The sequence below is a fragment of the Sesamum indicum genome, linkage group LG5 (assembly GCF_000512975.1).
Source record: "Sesamum indicum cultivar Zhongzhi No. 13 linkage group LG5, S_indicum_v1.0, whole genome shotgun sequence".
NCBI lineage: Eukaryota > Viridiplantae > Streptophyta > Magnoliopsida > Lamiales > Pedaliaceae > Sesamum > Sesamum indicum.
Window position 1 is genome coordinate 5,997,980 of NC_026149.1, and position 6,996 is coordinate 6,004,975.

General features: G+C 34.6%; 1 long non-coding RNA gene across 1 annotated transcript; it reads left to right on the top strand.

Annotated features, from left to right (window-relative positions):
• On the top strand, positions 310-3,788 carry LOC110012008. Its single transcript, XR_002287152.1, has 6 exons — positions 310-448; positions 2,252-2,529; positions 2,600-2,720; positions 2,811-3,090; positions 3,166-3,269; positions 3,350-3,788. It is a non-coding gene; the product is annotated as an uncharacterized LOC110012008 (long non-coding RNA).

Here is a 6,996-nt window from a genome sequence, read left to right on the forward strand (position 1 = left end):
TAATTTAATTCAAAGCATTATATATTTTCAATAGCCTTAATTAATTTATTTCTACTTTTCTGTGATTATTAACATGTTTGAGACGGGTTTTTCTATATTTTTTATTTTTATGATTTTTAAGAAAAAATAATTTTGGCACAAAATTAGGAACAATTTTGTTAAAAAATAGGAACATGCCTAAATAAACCAAGAACACTTGACCAATGCTCATCAACTGAAACAACGTCGTTTTGGTTATTAGGAACAACCTTTGGAATATTTTTTTAAAAAAAGGCCCGTTCCAAAACCCGTTGAAACTTTCAGTATATATGCAAGATTTTTTTCTTTCCCTTCTCCCTTTCTCTCCCTCACTCTCGCGTCCTTTCTATCTTTCCCTCCCGCCCGGTTGTCACTCCCCCGTCGTCCACCGCCTTCAGCCGCCGTCGTTCGTTCCCCATCCCGACTAGAGGTTAGTGGCCCTTTTTTTTTCCTCCCCCATTTTTCTTCGTTTTTCCCTCCATTTTCACAAATATTTTTGAAAATATTTTCAGAATTTATTTCTAAAATATATTATTGAACGTATTTTCAGAAATATAATTGAAAATATTTCTATTTTTCTTTTTTGTAATTTTTAGAATTTTTTTCATATCTTTTGTAAATTTTTGAAATTTTTTATCTTCTAAAATTTTTTAATACATTTCTGTGATTTTAAAAATTTTCGAAAATTACATTCTTAAAACTTTTCTGAGATTTTTGAGAATTTTTTTTTCTAATTTTTATAAATATTTATAATAATTTTCTATAATTTTTTAAAATTTTAATAATTTTTGGTAATTTTAAAAATATTTAGAAATTTAAAACAATTAATAATTTTCTGTAATTTTTATAATTTTTCATAATTCTCTATTTTTTTTAAAAAGTTTCTGTAAATTTTTTGTGATTTTTAAAAAATTTCTGTAAAAAGATTTATTTTATGTAATTTTTGCAAATTATAAAAATATATATATTACACTAAAATTAAAATATATTTTACATAAATAAAAAAGTATTTTTCTGTAATTATAATATATTCTTTTCTGAAATTATAATATTTTTCTATAATTTTTTGTGTAATTTGTTTAATTTTTGAAAATCAATTGTATAGTTGTGTATTTTATATTTGTTTAATTTTTGAAAATCAATTGTATAGTTTTGTATTTTATGTAATTATTGTGTAATTTATTTTATAGTGTAATTATTTATGTAATTTATTGTATAATTACGTAATTTATGCAATTCTTGTGTGTTGTATCATATTGCTATTTTTGTTGTGAAACTTATTGTATTGATGTGCAATTTATTGTATAATTAGGCTAATTGATGTAATATTATTATTTAAATGACATTAGGCTAATCTTCTTAATAATAATATTATTTACATAATAATGTCAATAATCACAAAATTAGATCAATTTTCTCAGTAATAATATTTTTTATATAATAATGTAAATAATCACAAATTTTAGACCAATATTGCCAATAATAATAATATTTACATAATAATTTCAATAATCACAAAACTAGACCAATATTCCCAATAATAACATTATTATAATGTCAATAATTGTAAAATTAGACCAATATATAATTCAAATAATAATATTATTTAAATAATAATGTCAATAATAAAAAATAGACCAATATTTTTAATAATAATATTTTTACATGATAATGTCAATAATAATAAAATTAGGCTGATATTCTCAATAATAGCATTATTTACATATTAATGTCAATAATAACAATATCATAATAATATTTTAAATTAAAAATACAATTACATAATCATTACAATGGCCACAAATTGAGGATAATATTTTCAATAATTAATAATTATTTAAAAATATGTAGTTCCGTTGTAACAACGTACAAACAGATCATGCATGACTTTAAGTTTATTTAGCCCACTCAAGTGAATTTTGTCAGTAGATATAGTTAGTTTTATCCATCTTCATTGTCAACAAAAGACAATGTTGATAAAAAAAAAATGGATAAATTTAAGTAGTATTTTAAGAAAAAGTTCACGTAATAGGCTAAAGAAGCTTAAAACAATGGTTGGCCCGTTTGTATACGCACAAGAGAATTATATATTTTTAAAATAATTAATGAGTACAATAATCATAACCTCATTATAATATTTTTGATGTATAAGAATTGTTTAATTTTTTTTTATTTACATATTAATGTCAATAATCACAAAATTTAGCCTAATACTTCTCAATAATTTATTTAGATCATGTCTAGTGGTATGCTCCTATACCATGTGGTCGAGGATGTGATCGTGACCCACCACTTCCAGCAGCGCCATTTGATGCTTCTTAGGTTGGGGAAGCAGTATTTTGACCATCCCCACCACCTGATATGACCGCACTATCACCCACTCCGGCAGACTCCAAATGATGATGGACCATCTGGAGCTGCACCAACAGCTGCTCCACCACCACCACCACCACCACCATCAATAATCCCCTCATCATCACCGCGCCAGTACATCGACCTCGAAAACACAAGGTAAATTTGTTTATTAAATTTTTTCAAAATTATTTTATCTTAAAAATATCTAATTAGTATGTCCTTTTAGGTCTGACCATCCCTTCCACGAGCGCATCAATGTGGTAGTGCGGGGACACTTTCCCCACTCGTGGCCATATCTGAGGCAGGTGCCGCCAGAGCACCAACATTTCTGGTTCGAGAGCATGAAGGTAATGTACTTTAAATTAATTTGATATTATCTAATAATCTAAGTCATTTAATGAATTTTACTAATGATTTATTTAATTTTATTATTGTAGATGACCTACTGGTGGCTCTATGACAATGAGTTCATGTTCGAGGTCTTCCACATGTTGGCGGGAAAGTACATCCCCAAGATATTTTCCATTGCCCGATCGAGCCTAGTCAAGCTACTTTAACTGGCCAATGAGGTCTTGCTCCAACTCCAAGCATACTGGCCAGCGAGGACTTCCAGTTGGAGTCCTCGAAGAATAAGCGAATTGGGCGGTGAACTTCACAGCGTCCTCGATGGTGTACTGCGGGGAATCTTCCTCTGTTGGCATACAAAAGTGTAAGTTGGTAAGTAAATCACTTTTTGTTTAAGGTTTATCATTATTTTATAAATAAGATACTAACTGTTTTATTCTTCTACAGGAAGCAGAGTTCGGTCGACCGCCCAAGTAGATGGAGTTATTTGAAAAATGATACAAGAAAAAGGAGGATGACGGCTGGAACGGGCTGAGGTGACTAATGTGGCGGTAAGTTGCTTATTAATATTATTTTTTTTTAAAAAAATAATTTTTGGTTAAAACTACTAATAATTTTATTTGTTTTGTAGGAAACGTTCTAAAAGCTGATGGAGGATCGTCAGCCTCAACCCACGGCCGAGGACCATGATGCCCTGGTCGAATTAGAGGCTTTGGTGGCGACGATGGAGCGGCAGATGTGGTTGGCTGCAGTCGGGGGCAAGAACAAGGGCCGAGTATTTGGCCTTGATTCTGAGGCCCACGTTTTCAGCCGGACCTTCACATCACCATCGCCACCGCCACAACCAAACCCGGCCATGGAGGATCATATCGGCCGCCTCAAGGCGATGATGGCTGACATGGTGTCATGATGAGAGAGATGCGGGCTTCCTCCTTGACCGTAGCACCGCCTCCGACAGATCCCCTAACCTCGAACCAGGACAATATGGTCGTCGTTTTTATATTAGGTTTTAATTTTTTTTAATTTTGTAATTAGATAATTTTTTGTATTAATATAATATTTTTCCTTAATTTTCATGTTTCATAATGTTTTTTACATTACATTATTTCATATTTAATTATTTAATTTATTCATAGATATAATAAATTGAAATTTTATTAAATTAATATAATTATATATTAAAATTTATTAAAATATATAAATTTATTTATTTACTAAAATTTATTAAATATATGAATAAATTATAAAATATAAATAAATTATAAAATAATAAATAAGTTATAAAATTAAAAATTAGGGATTGTTTTAGTAATTGTAAAGAAAATATTACAAATAAATGAGCATTCCTAATACCATTACTAAAATAATTCTAAATGCATGTTCTTAAACTGTATTAACCATTCCTAAATATTTATAACGCCATTTAAAAGGGCAGATAGTCAGTCGTTCCAAAAATCGATCCAAATTTATTCGGTCACTTGCAAACCGTTCCGAAGAAAAAAAAGAACCCGTTCCTAAACCCACCCCAAATCCTATTTTTTTTTTTGTTTTTTTTTTTTTTTTTTAGGAATGATTGATCTTCGGACAAGACAAGAAAACTCATTTCTCTTTCCGAAAGGGATGAGAGCAAGAGAAGAATCCTATGTTGCATTACAGACAAGACCCTCTATTTATAAACTTTCCTTCAAGATAGAGTTCAACTTTTCTTCTTCTTCTTGCAAATAGGAAGAAAATTTGATATTACTTCTTGCAAAGAGAAAGATAAATTTGATATTTCTTCTTGCAAAGAGAAAGATAAATTTGATATTTCTTCTTGCAAAAGGACAAATATGATTAGAGGAAGACAAGTTCGTTTCTTCTTCTTGCAAAGAGAAAGATAATTTGGGTTCTTGATCTTATGAAGAGACTTCAACTTTGCTTTTTCATGTTATGAAGAGACTTCAACTTTGCTTGTTCTGCTTCTTCATCATATGCAGCAAAATACAAGTTTGCTTTTTCATCTCATGAAGAAAAAAACTACTTGGCTTCTTCATCTTGTTTATCTCATGATGAGAAATTCAACTTTGTTTCTTCATCTTATAAAGAAAAATACAACTTGGCTTCTTCATCTTATGAAGAGAAAGTTAACTTGCTTCTTCATCTCATTAAGAGAAGTTGATTTTCGCTTCTTCATCTTATGAAGAGAAGTTCAACTTCATTTTTACATTTTATGAAGAGAAATACAACTTGGTTTCTTCGTCTTACGAAGAGAAGTTTAACTTTGGTTTCTTTATCTTATAAAGATTAATACAACTTGACTTATTCATCTTATAAAGAAAAGTTTAACGACGCTTCTTCTCGCATAAATCAAATTGATCCGGGTCGAAATCTACGCGACCTCCTTGGTTCTACCTCCCAAGCGGTTCGAGGTCGCTCCTCCCCCAAACTAGTGATTGGGCCTGAGAAAAGAAGCAGATCGTTAGGCTTGCTGGGGTAGCCCCCAGCTAAGGCCCTCTGATGCTTAAGTCAGTGTTTGGTTCTGAGGTCGAAATATGGGGTCGCTTAGAAAAACAGCGAGCTGAAGCGACCTGAAGGTAAAATACGGTCAAGACGACGTACCTTTAATGCACTGACTGGGAGGTATTTATAGAGAACCTGGGGGTCCATTGATCCGCTATGCGCGTGCCACGTGTCTCAGGTCGTCAGGTCGGGTCGCGACCCGACCCGGTAAACGAGGCGCGGGTCATGCTGACAAACTTGCGATTTTGGGCCCCATCAGGGGCAAAGTTGTCTTTTTATGAGAGAATAGGGTTTTACCCACATCATTACTCCCCTACTTTTCTTAGTGTGAGTAGCACGCTGAGGAAAGTCGAATGGTCCATCGATCTCGTCCTTTAGATCATCACCGCCATCTCGATATCCGACCGTTGTCTTCGACACGAATCTCCATAAATTTACCTCTATAAATATAGGGGGGTTCGACTGCAGCTTTGCTCTTCACTATCAATCTCAATCGTTCCTCGCGCGACCTGCCTCTTCCAGCTGCGACCTGCCTTCTAGCCAGGTACTTCCGAGCGACCTCCTTTTAATATTATGTCTTCCAAGCCTAGTAGTTCTAGTAGCTCATCTGGTAGTTCATCGAGTAGCTCTGGTAGTTCATCGAGTATTTCTGGTAGCTCATCTGATAGTTCATCAGGTAGTCCCGGCAGCTCATCTGCGACCTCACAAATGCCCATAGCTCATAGAAAACAGATAGAATCTTCTAGCGCAGGTAGAAGCGACCCGGAAATAACGATCCCGCTGACGACCCCAGAACATAGTGAGGGCGAACCGACTGACGAACCTTGGCTAGCCATTGAAAGTACTTTATACTGGACAGCTAATGCGATTAGAGAAAAGTATTATATTCCTTTAGATTTCGAAATTATTCTTCCTTCTCCCTCAGATCGCATGAATCGACCTCCACCCGATAGTTGTCCGATTTCTATTGTACACTTAGCCGCAGGCTTGCGTTTTCCCCTTCCTCGCACCGTCGCTAGAAGTTTATCTAGGCTAGAGATATGTCCCATGCAGCTAGCTCCCAATTCCATTCGTCATATTTTAGCTTTCATCATCATAATGGAATACTTCGAGCTTGAACCCGATTTCGACAGCTTCTGGTCGCTTTACAAGTTTACGACCTCGAGGAGATCAGGCGACCAGGGCTTCTTCTATCTCACTGCTAAACCGAACTGCGCTTTTGTTACCCAGTTAAAGTCCAATGTGGGCTCTTGGAAAGATAAATTTTTCTTCCTTCGACCTCCCTCTAACCAAGTCTGGCCATTCCCTTGTGACTGGCGAACTACTAAACCCGAACCCAAAGTCCGCGGTGTAGGATTAGATGACGATCTGATCGGTACTCTCACCCGGTATCAATATGGAGCCAAATTGCTTTTGTCGGAGCATACCTTGAAGCTTGCAGGTCTCAGCCCGACACCTATTCAAACCCGGGGTTCTTTAGGTGATCCATCTCTTTCCTCCCTCTGTTCACAATTTATGGTATTTAGTGGTGACTGGATTTTATCTTTGCAGATTCTATTGTGATGGATGCCCGCATTGCAAGAATGGTTCGCGCCAAAAGGGCTAAGCAAACAGTTCCTCCTTCGGAACCAGACTCCCAGCGTACTCCATCTGCTCCAGAAAACGCGTCGAGGTCGCATGGAGCTCTCTCCCTGAGTCCATCTGGCGCGACTCCCATCGAGGTCGCTAGTGAGAATAACGATCCCGTTCTTGAGCATTTGCCGATAGACTGCGAAGAAC